The sequence below is a fragment of the Eschrichtius robustus genome, chromosome 12, assembly GCF_028021215.1.
Source record: "Eschrichtius robustus isolate mEscRob2 chromosome 12, mEscRob2.pri, whole genome shotgun sequence".
Lineage (NCBI taxonomy): Eukaryota > Metazoa > Chordata > Mammalia > Artiodactyla > Eschrichtiidae > Eschrichtius > Eschrichtius robustus.
Genome location: NC_090835.1, coordinates 39697083 through 39713267, shown reverse-complemented (window position 1 = coordinate 39713267; position 16185 = coordinate 39697083). Strand labels below are relative to the sequence as shown.

General features: G+C 38.8%; 1 protein-coding gene and 1 non-coding gene across 2 annotated transcripts in view; one reads left to right on the top strand and one right to left on the bottom strand.

Moving 5' to 3' along the window:
* PRKAR2A (protein kinase cAMP-dependent type II regulatory subunit alpha) overlaps positions 1 to 16185 on the bottom strand; it is an 83087-nt gene that overhangs the window by 49063 nt on the left and 17839 nt on the right. The window lies entirely within an intron of this gene.
* TRNAA-UGC (transfer RNA alanine (anticodon UGC)) lies at positions 6979 to 7051 on the top strand. The gene has a single exon. It is a non-coding gene; the product is annotated as a tRNA-Ala (tRNA).

Below are 16185 nucleotides of genomic sequence, written 5' to 3'. Positions count from 1 at the left end.
ATATATATATATATATATATATATATATATATATCACATAATCACTATAGTATTGTATGTAATAGAAAAAAAAATGAGAATAAAAGTTGTCTAGAAAAAGAAGTTAAGGAAACAACTGGTATAGTCAGAGTACAAACCTCTATGCAGCCGTTAAAATTTAGGGTGCAACAGACCTATATGAACTGCCAGGGAGACCTTCAAAATATATTGTTATGTGAAAAAAAATTTGCACAAGCACTATATGAAATAACTCTAATTTTCTAGAATTTTGTCTTTAATCAAACTTTTACATATCACAAATTTAAAAGCCAATCAGTACTATAAGGCTATAACTAAGAAAACAACATCAACAAAACGCAGCAGTCTTGTAATCCATCTCTCCCTACTCACAATTCCTGCTCCCCAGAGGCAAATGCAGCAACTCTTTGGGCTGTTTATCCTGAGATTTACTTTATATTTTCAAATAACACAGTTACACTACTAATTCTATGTGTTTTAATTACCTTTTGTCTTTCAACTCTAGAAAAGAGTAGAAATAGGCTTGCAAAGTAGCAGGATAGGATGACCTGGACCCCTGACAACTTCATGAAGCTCCCTGTCCTACTGGCCCTGAACTTTAGGCTTCCTTTAAGTGCTATTATTTTGGATTTTCTGCCACTCACAGACAAACTTAATCTTTTTAAAATTGAAGTATAGTTGATTTATAATATTATATTAGTTTCAGGCATATAACATGATGATTCAATATTTATATAGATTATACTCCATTTAAAGTTATTATAAAACATTGGCTATATTCCCTGTGCTATACATTACATCCTCATGTCTTATTTACTTTATACCTAGTATTTTGTACCTCTTAATTCCCTTCCCCTATCTTGCCCCTCTCCCCACTGGTAATCACTAGCTCTCTATATCTGTGAGTCTGTTTCTGTTTGTTATTTTTATTTATTTGTTTTATTTTTTAGATTCCACATATAAGTGAAAACATACAGTATTTGCCTTTCTCTGTCTGACTTATTTCATTAAGCATAATACCTTCCAGGTCCATCCATGTTGTTGCAAATAGCAAAATTTTATTCTTTTTTATGGCCAATATTCCACCGTGTGTGTGTGTGTGTGTGTATGTATATACACTACATCTTCTTTATCTAGTCTTCTGTTGATGGACACTTAGGTTGCTTCCATATCTTGGCTATTGTAAAGAATGCTGCTGTGAACGTTGGGGTGCATATATCTTTTCAAATTAGTGTTTTCATTTTCTTCGGCTATATATATATGACAAACCTAATCTTAGTAAATTCAGAAGCCAAAAGGAAATTCTGCCGATCCAGATGACAAAGAATGCTAGAAAATGTGGAGATGGAATAACAACATATAACATTTATGTGCCAGGATCTGCCCTAAACACTTTATGGTTATAAGTCACTTAATTCTCATACAAACCTTATGAGGTACTACTTAGATAAAGAATTTACGGCAAGAAAGGTTAAATAACTCACTCTGCTAACAAAGGTGAAACCAGACAGGGTGGCAGACAGTCTTAGCTTTACAGCCCATGCTCTTAGCCATACAGGTAGCTATGGAAGGACAACATCTAAAATCACCCTGGGGATGCTAGCAGGGTAACTGGGTAACACTCACATTCGTGCAACTTTGAGAAAGCACCTTCTTTCTTGAAATGCCTAAAATGTCTTTTAAAATGAAGTTAAAAGCCCCCATTAGGAATTTGCATCTGGAATCTTAACTGAAAAATTTCTGAGGCTAACTCAGTTTATCAAATATTAGTACTTACAAACTAATCAAAATTTACTGATAAACCAGGTCCAAAACTGAGTACTTTTCTAAGGTCAGCATTAACAGTTTTTTTTACAACTTTTTTTTCACTTAAATTAATTTTAAGTACAAAGACTGAGTCAATATAAAGAAAAACAGAAGTAACCATAACTGTACTTGGCCATAGCTTAACCTCTCAGGGGGGCCTGGGGCTGCAATAGTTAGAGACAGGAGGAGAAAAAAATAAAATAGCTTTATTTTTCTTAACATAACAGATTTATAGAGATATAATTCACATACCACATAGTTTACCATTTAAAGTGTACAATTCAATGGTTTTTAGTATATGCAAAGAACTGTGTCTCCATTACTACAATCAATTTTAGATTTTTTTCATCACCCCAAAAAGAAACCCCATACCCATCAGCACTCACTCCCCATTCCCCCCCCTCAGCCCTAGGCAACCAATAACTTACTGTCTCTATAGATTTGCCTATTCTGGACATTTCATATAAGTAGAATACAACTGGCCTTTTGTAGCACCTATCAGTACTTCATTTCTTTTTGTTGTCAAATATTATTCCATTGTATGGCTATACCACATTCGTTTATCCATTCATCACCTGGTGGACATTTGGGTTTTTTCCACTTTTTGGCTATTAAGAATAACGCTACTATGAACATTCGTGTGTACACATTTTACGTAGATATATGTTTTCATTTCTCTTGGGTATACACCTAGGAGTGAAATTGGTAGGTCATACAGTAACTCCTTACTTAGCTTTTTGAGTAACTACCAGACTGTTTTCCATTCCTACCAGCAGTGTATGTGGGTTCCAGTTCTTCCACATCCAAGTCAACACTTGTTATTATGTCTTTTTTATTATAATAATAAGTGGGTATAAAGTAATATCTCATCATGGTTTTGATTTGCATTTCTAATGACTGATGTAAACTGTTTTATTTATTACTGCTAAAAATCCTTATTTTTGAAGAGCTAACAGGATTTTATTCACTATCATCTTAAAAAATCAAGTCTGCCCCTCTGTGACCTGATGTTGAAAAACAATTCTCAAGTCCATGATCAGTAAGCCAGTCTGGACTTCACGATCATTGTTCTCTTGCTGGCCTTGGATCTTTGTTCTTCAAAGGATCTGTTATAACAGATGTGACAAAACCCACCATCTAACAAGAAAACGTAACTCATCATAATAAAAATCACTAGCTGTTCAACTGGTTCATTAGCTTGTGCTTCGCTACCATTTCTTTCCATTCCTTGATGGCTAGAGTTAGTGTACAAGTTATTTAGAGCTACAGAGCAAAATCTGAGATACAGGTAATTTTTAAGACCCAATTTATAAACCTGAAGCCCAACACAGTCAAATTTGATTCTACATGCCATTTTTAGTATAATGGTGATCTACTTCTCTGAATCTATCTCCCTCTCTCCCACCATCCCCAAATACCTCTAATGAAGACAAGTGCTTAGGGAAACAGCTTTTGGAAAAAAAAAAAATCTAAAGAAGGTTTAATTAGATAAAAGATTCTTTATTGGGGCTTCCCTGGTGGCGCAGTGGTTGAGAGTCTGCCTGCTAATGCAGGGGACGCGGGTTCGAGCCCTGGTGTGGGAAGATCCCACATGCCGCGGAGCAACTAGGCCCGTGAGCCACAACTACTGAGCCTGTGCGTCTGGAGCCTGTGCTCCGCAACAAGAGAGGCCGCGATAGTGAGAGGCCCGTGCACTGCGATGAAGAGTGGCCCCCGCTTGACACAACTAGAGAGAGTCCTCGCACAGAAACGAAGACCCAACACAGCCAAAAATAAATAAATAAACAAATGTGGGGTTTAAAATGTTCTGATATGAAAAGAGTACTTTAAAAAAAAAAAAGGTTCTTTATTATATTAAATTGGGCAGTTGAAGATTATGTGAAAGCAGAAAGGCACCTTAGTACTCTCATCTATCTTGTTCAATTTGTTCTGGCTAATCAAATGTTCTATTATGTAGAATTTCTATATAAGATCAACAAACATGCTCCCTAAACACTAAAATTTAATTGGGTTGATTCCCAAACCTTCTTGGTGAATAAGTGAAAAACTAAAGTGAGGGTAAAGGACAACCAACTTTTGGCTTGGATACCACTGAGATGGAGAATAAAGAAAGTTCTGAGGCTAGTGACGCTGACCAAAAATGGAGTCAGACGAGATGTGGTCTATCTTTTTATAGACATGCTCTATTTAACCTTTTTTCTTGAAAAACCTTATCACCAATGACCAGCTTCATTTCTTTTTCATTTAATAGAAAAAAATTTACATGGAATGAGCTTTTTTAAAGTATTAACTATGTTATAACTGTTTCTACCACTTTTGCCACTTTTATGGTTGATATCTTGCTTCTTGTGGGGTGAAACTATAACACATTTAATGATCTAAACTAAAGGAAGCCGACTCCAAAAAAAAGCAGGAAAAGTTGGGTCATTCTTATTTTCTTCAGGCAAGGAGAGAAGTCTAAAAAGTATCAATGCTGACCACCTGTAGAAACTAAGTAACATGAAAAAGATGGTAACTCTTTGCATAGTGAGACTTTAACTTTATAAAAGATACAAAATAAACAGACATTTCTAAGCTTTTGAGATCAGCAAATTCAGAAATCAATTTTCTTAATGGTATAGGCAGTTTGTTTGGTAAAGCACTGTGGAGGCATCCACTGGATAATAAATAAAGCTTTCTCTTGAGTAGAACTCAGGCACCAGATGCAGCTGGGCCATGCTCCTCACTCCCTGGGCGGCTGGCAGCTCACTGTCACCCTCTGTCCCTTCCCCATTCTATTGGATCTCCCTGACACCTAACATTGTGGAATAGCCCTACTTTTGAAATTCTCCTTTCCACTGTCTTGGCCAAACATTTTCCATGTCTCCTCACACCTTTCTGGTTCCTTTCTGGAAGCCTCAGGCTTCCTTCTTGGGCCATCTTTTCTGCACAACTTTTGTAGCAATGTCATTCTGTTCCTACACACACACACACACACACACACACACACACACACTCAAATCTATTTAAATAGTCCTACCTTGTTCCTGAGCTCCAGACTTCTATTTCTAGTTGCCTCTGGGGATTTGCACTTGAATCGTTGAGGCCAAATCTGTACAAGGTCTCCCTGTCACCATCACCACCAAAGTCCGTCTCTACCTTCTCCCTCCGCTTCACCGCATTACCCTTCCCACCCCCTACCACACACACACACATTCAATTGGGCACGAAGACTTGCTGAGCCTGCTCCTGAAATCTGTGTCTACTCTCTATGCCTCCTCTAGCCTCTTTAAAAGAACACCCCCAGCAAGCGCCCCATGTAGCTTCCATGCAGCTCTGGAAATCTTCCAAGTATAGACTACTAACTACATCACTCCCCTGATAAATAAAATCTCTGACAGCTTGCCATTGTCTCTGCATAAGGTCCAAAATATTTCTTTCCAGGACTTTTCACAATCTGACTTTTATTTCACTTTGCTAATCTTAATGCCTGCCACTTCCTGCCTCACCAAGCTACAGATTTTATAATCTGAGGTTTCTGTGCCCTTGCTTCTTCTTTAAACCAGTCTACAAAAATATTCTTGTCTTTCTGTGCCTGGCAAACAGCACTTGCTTTGTTGGTCTTTGTTCCCAGGTAGAAGGGGAGCTTCTCAAAAGTAGTGGTCATGTCTACCTCATCTTGGAATCTCTACAGTGGCCTTGGAATCAGTACAGTGGCCTGACACACAGTAGGCACACAGATGTTTGAGTTGGAGTAGGGAATGTGTTGCTGATATCCTAGGACCAATATTTCTCAAACTTCTTTTTTGACAGTAAAAAAAAAATTTAATGTAAAGAAACTGAAAGTAGAATGGTGGTTACCAGAAGGTGGGGGTGGGGGGTGGAGAGGGAAGTTGTTGTTTAATGGGTATAGAGTTTCAGATTTGTACAATAGAAGTGTTCTGCATATTGTCTAATTTTCATGCTTTCATTCATTTACAACATGCGCCTTCCCCTTACCCTTGCAGGTTTCCCCTTTCCCTTGTAGGTTCACTCTCCTATGCCTGTCCTTTAAAACTAGGGTCCTCAAAGTGTCTGTCAGTCAGAGGCCCTCTGCTTCTCACTCTGTTCTCTCACTCTGGAAGATTTCATTCATACCTATAGCTTCAAGTAACGACCCACCCTCATACCTCTGGCCTAGATCTCTTCAGCGAGCTCTAGATGAGAATATTAGATGGCCCACTTGTCATCTCCTGCTTAACTCAGGAGACCTCAAACTCATATATCCACTATCAAGCTCATGATCTTCCCATCTTCCCAAAGCTGAAGGCTTTCTCATGTTCTTTATCTTAATAAAGAGCACTGCTGTCCATTCAAATGCATAGGCCAAAAAATATAGGTGTCTTCTTTGATAGTTCTCTCTCCACATACCCCATATCCAATCCATCCCTAAGACCTGGCCATCATCTTACCTTCTACATGAGCCCTGAATCCATCTTCAACACCCACCCCCTTCAACTCAGGCAAACATCATCTCAAGCCTCAATTATAGTAATAGCCTCTTAATAAATTACCTGTACCAGCTCTAGCCCTCTCCAAATCCCTTTTCTACCTAGCTGCTAGAATGATCTCTTCTAACCATAATCCTCATTACTCACACCCCATGACGTAAAATTATTCAGTGGCCTTCTCACTGGTCTTCAGATAAGGACAAAACTCTGATCATGCTCTCCTTACTCTCTGCATTCTGGCCGCCACACTGGTCTCCTCACCAAGTTCCCTCTCACTTCAAGGGCTTGTCTTAGAATGCTTTTCTCACCACTTTGCTTAGTTAACTCCTATTTCAAACTTTGGAATTGAGAGAGTAGTCACTTCTCTCAGGGAAGCCATATTTGACCTACCTGGTGAGCTCAGATGCCTATTACAGGCTCTGAGGAAACAAAGTGCCTTTCCTTCAAAGCAGTGAAGCCACAGGTACAATGCTAGAACAATCTGAGTGATTATTTGGTTGATGTTGGTGTCCCCTACAGGACTGTGAGCTCTTCCCAAGGGAAGGAGTTAAGTCTGTTTCTACTTACCAGTGTATTCCCAATGCTTAGCACAGGACAAATTTTCAGTATATATTTGCTGAATGTGTTTTTATTAAATACCTACTGTGTGCCAGAAGTACATAAAAACATTCATCTTCCAGGAACTTCCCTGGTGGTCCAGTGGTTAAGACTCTGCACTTGCAATGCAGGGGGCACGGGTTCGAACCCTGGTTGGGGAACTAAGATCCCACATGCCGCAGGATGCGGCCAAAAAAAGAAAAAAAAGAAAAAAATTCATCCTCCAGAAAACCTGGAGAGTTGATGATCACAAGCGTAAAGATTTCAGTGAATGGACAATCAGGAATCCAAAGACACTATAAAATGTCCTTAGCAGCTCTATTCATTGCCACCAAACACTGGAAACAGATGAATGAATAAAATGTGACATCTATACAATGAAATACTACTCAGCAATTAAAAAAAACCCAAACTATTGATAACATAACTTGGATGAATCTCAAAGACATTACGCTGAGTGAAAAAAGTCTCAAAATATACATATTGTATGACTCTATTTCTATAACATTCTTAAAAAGACAAAACTAGTGACAGAGAACAGATCTAGTGATAGGCAACAGTGGTTGCCAGGAGCTAGGGGTTAGTAGAAAATGCGACTATAATACCACAAAGTGTGTTTTTGAGGTGATGGAATTGCTCTATATCCTGATTGTGGTGGTGGTTACACAAATCTATATATGTGCTAAAACTCACAGAACTATAGACCAAAAAAGTAAATTTTATTGTATGATAATATTTAAAAATAAAAATAAATTTAAAAAGAAAAGAAAAGGTGGCTGACTGATGACCAACAAATCAGATAACGCAGATGAAATTAACAAATTCCTAGAAACACATAAATTACCAGAACTAACTCAGAAGAAATAGAAAATCTCAACAGAGCTATAATAAGTAAGGAGATGGAATCAGTAATTTAAAAACCTCCTAACAAAGAAAAGTCCAGGATCTGATGGCTTCTCTGGTGAATTCTTCCAAACATTTAGAGGAGATTTAATACCACTTCTCCTGAAACTCTTCCCCCCAAATTAGGAAAGGGTATATTTCATAATACATTTTATGAAGCCAGCATTATCCTGATACTAAAGCCAGACAAAGACACCACAAGAAAAAAACCTACAGATCAGTATCTCTTATGAATACAGATGAAAAAATCCTACAAAACAAAACAAAAAACAAACAAAAAAACCCACTAGCAAATCCAACCAAATCCAACAACATTATAAAGATTATATACCATGACCAAGCAGGATTTATCCCAGGCATGCAAGGGTGGTTCGTCATAAGAATATCAAGGTAATGTACCATAGTAATCCAGCCATTGCTATTTTGTTGGTTCTAATTCTGTGCTTTCTAATCAAAGTTCTTATTGACAATCCAACTTCCTAAAGATTTTAATATAAGCGGGTTCCCCAGGTTTGGGGAATATGAGTTCTAGGATCAAGAGAAAAGACTGCCTAACCAATTATTACACCAGACACTGTGGCAGGTATATAGCATATATCATCTTTAATTTTCACCACCCTTGAAAAGCAGTCAAGAATTCCCTTCTTAAGAATGAAAATACCAAAGGTCTGTGCTGTGACAGAGCAAGGATAGAAAGCTGGGTCTACCTAATTCCTGTATAAGTCAGTTTCCAATGAATTTAATTAACATGAGTCAGTCATCAAGGTAATGAGCATATATGGGTGCATTTAAATCTACTTTCTGGACCTGAAAAACAGAGAAACACACCTTAGAAGTGGTGATTCAACTCAAGGAAAATATTCCTATTTTATAACATTCCTGCTAGCCCCTAACACTAACTCTTGCACTTGGCTCAATTCAGGCCCTAATCACCATTCACTTGTATTATTACAGTGGATTGCAATGCAGTGTCCCAGCATCCACTCTCACCCTGCTTTGGACCAGTCCTCCACACTGTTGGACCCTCCTAGGGTCCAAACATGACAACATCCCTCCCCTTTATAAAGCTTTTTAATAGGTCCCCAAGCCACAGCAACATTTCCCAAACTGTGTAGCCACAGAACTGTTTTAAACTGATAGACCATCAGTTGGCACTCACAATATCTACTGGATGCTTGGATTAGAGCAGAGAGGAAAAAATGGCATCAGTAATTGATGAAAAAAAAACAAACACCTTTGTAATTGAATAAAAAAAACAGATTAGAAAAATTAAGCCATTTTCTCGTTCTTACAAACAAAATTTCATGTTATAATGAGAACACAAGACATGTCGCAGACTAGCATGTAATTAAATGGAAAGCACAGACCATGCCAGTTAGTATATCTGAATCCTGCAATAAGATGCAGATCCCAAGTCACATGTGTGTTCATGATGTCCCAGGATTCTTAATTTTTAGAATTATACATATATGTGTTTACAATTTCTTACTTTTATACTTTAAAAATATATTTTAGAAGAAAAATTACTCAATTGTTGCTTTTCTTTAAGTCCCGTAACATCTATCACATTGGCATTCTCCAGCTTTAGCAGCTGCAGGGCAGCTTGGGAGCTTGGTTAAATGCACAGCGTGTTACAGCTGCTTTCCAGGTCATGCTGTTCACCAAAGAGTGCAGCAGTATAGTTAGTTCCTTATGTTTAAGAAAGAGAGAAAGGAATCTAAATAGATGCATCCCATTTGTGTCTCTGTGTGTGTGTGTTTTTAAATGGAATGATATAGATTTTATTTGAAAAGTTAAATGTCAGTAGTTCTTCACTTAACTTTGGCTATCCCTGAAAATCACCTGGGAACTTGTAAAAAGTACTGATGGCTGGGTCTCACTCTCCTCCAATTCCTCTCCCAAATTATGAATTAATTGCTTGGATGTGGAGTCTGAGCATCAGTATTTTTTAAAAGCTCCCAAGGATGAAAATCACTGCTACAGCGGAGGGAATCAGGTGGAAGCTACAAGGGTAGAAGCCAGGCTCCTCTGAATATACCTTATTTGGTTGACTTTGGAACCATGTAAATATTTTACATAATTATAAAATTAAATTTGAAAAAGCAATCCCCAAAACATAAAGCAAACTAACTATATATTTAATTGGGAGGAGAATCACACAAAGAACTATTTCAAATGACTTTAATTGGATATCCTAGCGGGCTATACTCTAAAGATAACAAGCACTGAAGAAATAGTTTTCAGAAATAATACTGCTGGTCTACGATTCTGAGACTGTTATGTGGGCATTATGGGATAAAGAAAATGAGTAATTGTGTTATTGAATACTGGGATTTCTGGCATTAAAGAAAGGATATACATTAGGTTGAGTAAAAGCATTATAGTCCTGAGTTTAAACTGGAAATATGACTAACCTCTGGAGTAAAGAGCCAGCCCTACCATGCATTTTATGATCTCTACTATTTTTGTCTAAAGAGAAACAGGGTTCCTTGAAGAAATTGCTAATTCCTGGTCTGGAGCTAAACATGTAACAAGACTGGAAAAGCTTCTACCAGAAATCAAGGACACTATAAAAGACTGCTAGGATCATGTCAAAAGGAATTAGGAGAAAACCTGAAGAGGTTCCCATGACACAAAGATAGGATAATATGAGCATCAAATAAGAACAAAATGACAATGGATAAAACATCAAATACAGTTAAATCTTTAAATTTACACTGATTTGTTACAGGACTTCATTTGTCATCTTTGGCAGATGCTAGAGAACCAAGTTATTCTGAAAACAGGTAGATAAAAGCAAAGACTCATCGTTTATCCTGCCTTTTCTGAACAAACTATTCCACAGGGTAACCTAAAAGTTAATGAGGGGAAGTTTTTCCAGTTTATGCATGAAGAAGGAATGATAGAGGGACTTCCCTGGTGGTCCATTGGTTAAGAATCCGCCTTCCAATGCAGGGGACGTGGGTTCGATCCCTGGTCAGGGAACTAAGATCCCACATGCTGTGGGGCAACTAAGCCCACACACCACTACTACTGAGCTTGTGCACCTCAACTAGAGAGCCCACGTGCTGCAACTACTGAGCCCCACGCTCGGAGCCTGCACCTCACAACAATAGAGCCTGCGCACTGCAACTACTGAGCCCACACACTCTGGAGCCCGTGTGCCGCAACTAGAGAGAAGCTCACGTGCTGCAATGAAAGAGCCCGCATGCTGCAATGAAGATGCTACATGCCACAACGAAGACCCAATACAGCCAAATAAATAAATAAATAAATAAAATATTTTTTAAAAAAAGAAGGAATGATACAATTAGAACAATGTCATTTGCAACCCCAGTGAATTAATGGATATAGCCTAGGCAATGATCAACATGGACATCAGCATCATAAATGAGAGACCAGTCAGCCTTAAGTGCCTTCTAATGGAAAACACATCAACAGCCATGAAATAGCTGGTGGGGGTAAGGGAGTGGGGTGAGAGAGGGACAAACCTGAATCTGATCAAGCCTATACAGCAATGGTTCTCAAACTTTAGGGTGCATCAGAATCATTTAGAAGACTGCAGGGTCCCTTCCTCAGAGTTTCTGATTCAATAGGCCTGGAGTGAAGCCAAGAATCTGTATTTCTAATAAGTTTCCCAGATGATGCTGATGTTATTGACCCTGGAACCTCATTTGAAAGCCACTGCTATAGTGCCAATTATTAAATTAGAGGAAGAACAGGGGATGGGGAACTTTGATGCAAACATGATGGGGATGCAATCAGCAAACTGTACATTGTGAAAAAAATCTACAAAATAAACTTTATTCTACAAATAAGCTTCAAAGGAAAAAAGAGAGAGATCAAGAAAGATCCTATAGACTAAAAGAGACTTAAGAGATAAAGCAGCCAAATGTAATTCTTGGAACCTATCTGGAGATGTGTGGAGAAGTTTGAACACAAATCAAATATTTGATACTAAGGAATTATTGTTAATTATTTTAGATGTAATAAAAGTTTTGTGGGTATATTTTTAAAACTAGTCCTTAGAGATATAAACCTAAATACTTATGGATAGAATTATATCTGAAATTTTTTTAAAAAGGAGGAAGGTGTGGGACTTCCCTGGTGGTGCAGTGGTTAAGAATCCGCCTGCCAATGCAAGGGACACGGGTTCAATCCCTGGTACGGGAAGATCCCGCATGCCACGGAGCAACTAAGCCCGTGTGCCACAACTACTGAGCCTGTGCTCTTGAGCCCGTGTGCCACAACTACTGAAGCCCGCACGCCTAGAGCCCGTGCTCCACAAGAGAAGCCACCACAATGAGAAGCCCGTGCACTGCAACAAAGAGTAGCCCCTGCTCACCACAATTAGAGAAAGCCTGCGTGCAGCAACAAAGACCCAACACAGCCAAAAATAAATAAATAAAATAAATAAATTTTTTAAAAAGTAAGAGGAAGCTGGTTTGAGTGGGAAAGAGTCATGAGCTGGGGCCACCTTGCCCCAGGTCAGGAGAACTGATTCTGAGAATCTTTCCCTAACTCCTTGTTCAGTAAAATTGTGTGGTAGCTTGAAACTGGCATAGTAATTAAATAAATGGGTAAATACTCCCAAAGAGAAATTAGCAAACACTATAAATCGAATCACCAGTCATGAGTTAATGGAGTTGGGGATAAGTAGATGGGGGGGGGGGATATTACACTATTCATCTTACTAGTGTCACTAATCGACATTTTCCATCATAAAAAAAAAGTAGAAAAGAAAACCAGCATTTCTGTAAGGGGACGGGGGAACCAGTGGATAGGGTAATTCTTTTCTTTTTTTTTGAATTTTTGAATTTTATTTTATTTATTTTTTTATACAGCAGGTTCTTATTAGTTATCTATTTTATACATATTAGTGTGTACATGTCAATCCCAATCTCCCAATTCATCCTACCACCCCACCCCCCCAGCCACTTTCCCCCCTTGGTGTACAGGGTAATTCTTATACAGGTGGTCCATTTACCACTCTGCAAAAGCACTACCCTAACACATACTTCCAGCCAGTAAACACAGTCACTTATTCTGAAACAACCATTGGCACCCACAACCCCCTGTCCCCATCCACACTAGTACACTGGACATCTCTCTGGTCCTAAAGTACACACTGCCTAGAAGACCCATCTCTAACCCAGCCCCAATGTCCTGTCAAAGAAGACAGCGCCATTCCAACGGCTGAGCATTCCTTCTCTATCACAGCACACAAAAATCCCATGTGTCTACTACATCACATAAAAAGCTCCTAAGCTGTAGGGATGGGGAATTTCCTACCATTTTTTGTCTAGTACAGACCTTGTAATACACAGACACTAAATGTAAATGGGCTAAATGAATGATTTCCTATTACCTGGGCTGGAAAGGACTAAAAGCCATGCCCCCTTTCTTGGGTATATCATCTCATCAACTCACATCTGGCCACCAATTTAAGTTGAATTATAACAGGAATATAAAACTATTCTGACACCAACTGGTGAACTTCAATACAATTCTGATGCTAATGACCCAGAGTAGCATCAGATTCCATAGTTCAAGGACATGGTTCCCAACAAGACTGTCCTTACTCCAGCTGCACTTTGGTGGTCCGCAGGCCAACAACATTTCCGAACAACTGGCTACAAATTCAGAGGTTCCCACAAATCCTCAGGTTTGATTTGCTAGAACAACTCACAGAACTTTAGAAAGCACTATACTTATTATTACAGTTTTATTAGAAAGGATACAAATCAGGACTAGCCAAATGAAAATACACATAGGGCAAGGTCTGGAAGGGTCCTGAACACAGAGTTTCCATGCTCTCTCCTCATAGAATCAGGGTGCATCAGGGACTTCCCTGGTGGTCCAGTGGTAAAGAATCTGCCTTCTGATGCAGGGGACACAGGTTCGATCCCTGGTCTGGGAACTAAGAGCCCACATGCTGCGGGGCAACTAAGCTCGCGGCACCACAACTACAGAGCCCAGGTGCCTCAACAAAAGAGCCTGTGGGCCGCAAACCACACAGCCCATGTGCCCTGGAGCTCGCGTGTCACAACTAGAGAGAGAGAAACCCACACGCCACAACTAGAGAGAAGCTAGCATGCCACAGCTAGAGAGAAGCCGGCACACCAAAAAGAGCCCACGTGGCACAACGAAAGATCCCATGTGCTGCAACTAAGACCCGATGCAGCCAAAAAAAAAAAAAGGAATCAGGGTGCATTACCCTCCTAGCATATCACCAACCAGGAAGCTCCACCAAGCTCTGATGTTCAGAGCCTTATTGGGGTTTCATTCCATAGATATGATTGACTGAATCAGGGGCCATGAGATTAACCTCCATCTCCAGCCCCTCACCTTTCCCCAGAGGTCAGATTGGCTCAAAGCCCCAGTGTTCTAATTACATGGTTGGTCTTTCTGGTGACCAGGCCCCATCTTGAATCATCTCATAAACATAAACTCAGGTATGATCCAAGAGGGCTCATGAGTAACAAAAACACTCCTACCACTTGGGAAATCCTAAGAGTTCTGGAAGTTCTGTGCCAGGAATCTGGGACAAAGGCCAGACACATTCTTTACTCTTCAACAAAAACAAACTGTGAAAACTCCCTAGCCAACTTACAAAAATAAAGACAAGCATTTAAAAAGATATGCAAGACCACTCATTTTAGGGTGCTAAATCCCATTCTCACTTATTATCATTTCAGATACCACTCATCTACTAGACTTATATACCATTTTTACAATTTGGTATGCATTAAATTGAATCATACTCTGAGAATTATCTACAGATTGCTAGAAAAAAACCCTGGAGCATCACCAACCAGATGGGGCTTCTCCTTCTGGTTGAGAAACCAACCCATTAGTTGAGCACTGGACACTTGGTCTGGTAATGGCAAGACAAATCAGCTGCCCTGTTAATGGTCATGGAGTCACCAAACAAAAAAGCTTCAATAATCTTTCTGAAAAGAGCCATCAAGAACATGACAAAATGTGATAAATATATCTATTTACAGCATGAAGCAAATTCTCCTCTAATCATAATTTTACTTTTGTTTAAAAATAATGGATGCCTCAAAAAAAGTGTTTAATTATAACACTGCAAACTGAACAATAGTTCTCCAGCCACTGGTTTATCCAAAAAATCTTTATCCAAATTTTGACATCACTAGTCACTGTCTTCACATACAATATCTTGTGGGTATCACATCTTAAAACTGTTGTTAACGAATTCCCTGGCAGATATCAGGTCTTGGACTAAGAAAAACTCAAGCCATCTATTTTTGAATCTCAAATTCATTTAAATGGAACCTCAAATGCAAAAGAAAAATTACAAGCTAAACACGCCTACCTTTTTTAAAATTCCAGAGTCATACACTAAATTTTACACTAAACAGGAAAAAATACATGAGAAAAACTTATTGTGAGAATATAATACACAAGAACAGCCCTAGCAGACCACATGTTTTTATCTTTTTTAATTTGAAGTATAATTAACTTACAATATTATATTAGTTTCAGACGTACAACACAGTAATTTAATATACTTATATACTACAAAATGATCACCATGGTAACTCGTTACCTTCTGTCACCATAAAAAATTATTACAATGTTATTAACTATATTTCCTATGCTGTACATTACATCCCTGTGACTTACTTGTTTTATTACCAGAAGTCTGTACCTCTCAATCTCCCTCACCTATTTCATTCATCCCTCAACTTCACTCCCCTATGGTAACCACCAGTTTGTTCTCTGTATCTATGAGTCTGTTTTAATATATTTGTTCATTTGTTTTATTTGTTAAATTCCACATATAAGTGATATCATACAGTATTTGTCGTTCTCTGTCCGACCTATTTTGCTTAGCATAATACCCTCTAGGTCCATCCATGTTGTCATAAATGGCAAGATTTCATTCTCTTTTTTAGCTGAGTAATATTCCACTGTGAATACATACCACATCTTCTTTATCCATTCACCTATCAATAGGCACTTAGGTTGCGTCCTCCTTATCTTGTAAATAATGCTGCCTTGAGCGTAGCGGTGCATTTATTTTTCTGAATTAGTGTTTTTGTTTTCTTTGAAAAAATACCTGGAAGTGGAATTGCTGGGTCATATGGTAGTTCTATTTTAAATTTTTTGAGAAACCTCTATACTGTTTTCCCTTAGCTTAAATATTCACCTATGAGATTCAAGTAAGTAAAAGACAAGGCCTTGAATCAAGGGCACAAATAAGTAAAACCTTAGGGCTTCCCTGGTGGCGCAGTGGTTAAGAATCTGCCTGCCAATGCAGGGGACATGGGTTTGAACCCTGGTCCAGGAAGATCCCACATGCCGTGGAGCAACTAAGCCCGTGCACCACAACTACTGAGCCTGAGCTCTAGAGCCTGCGCAC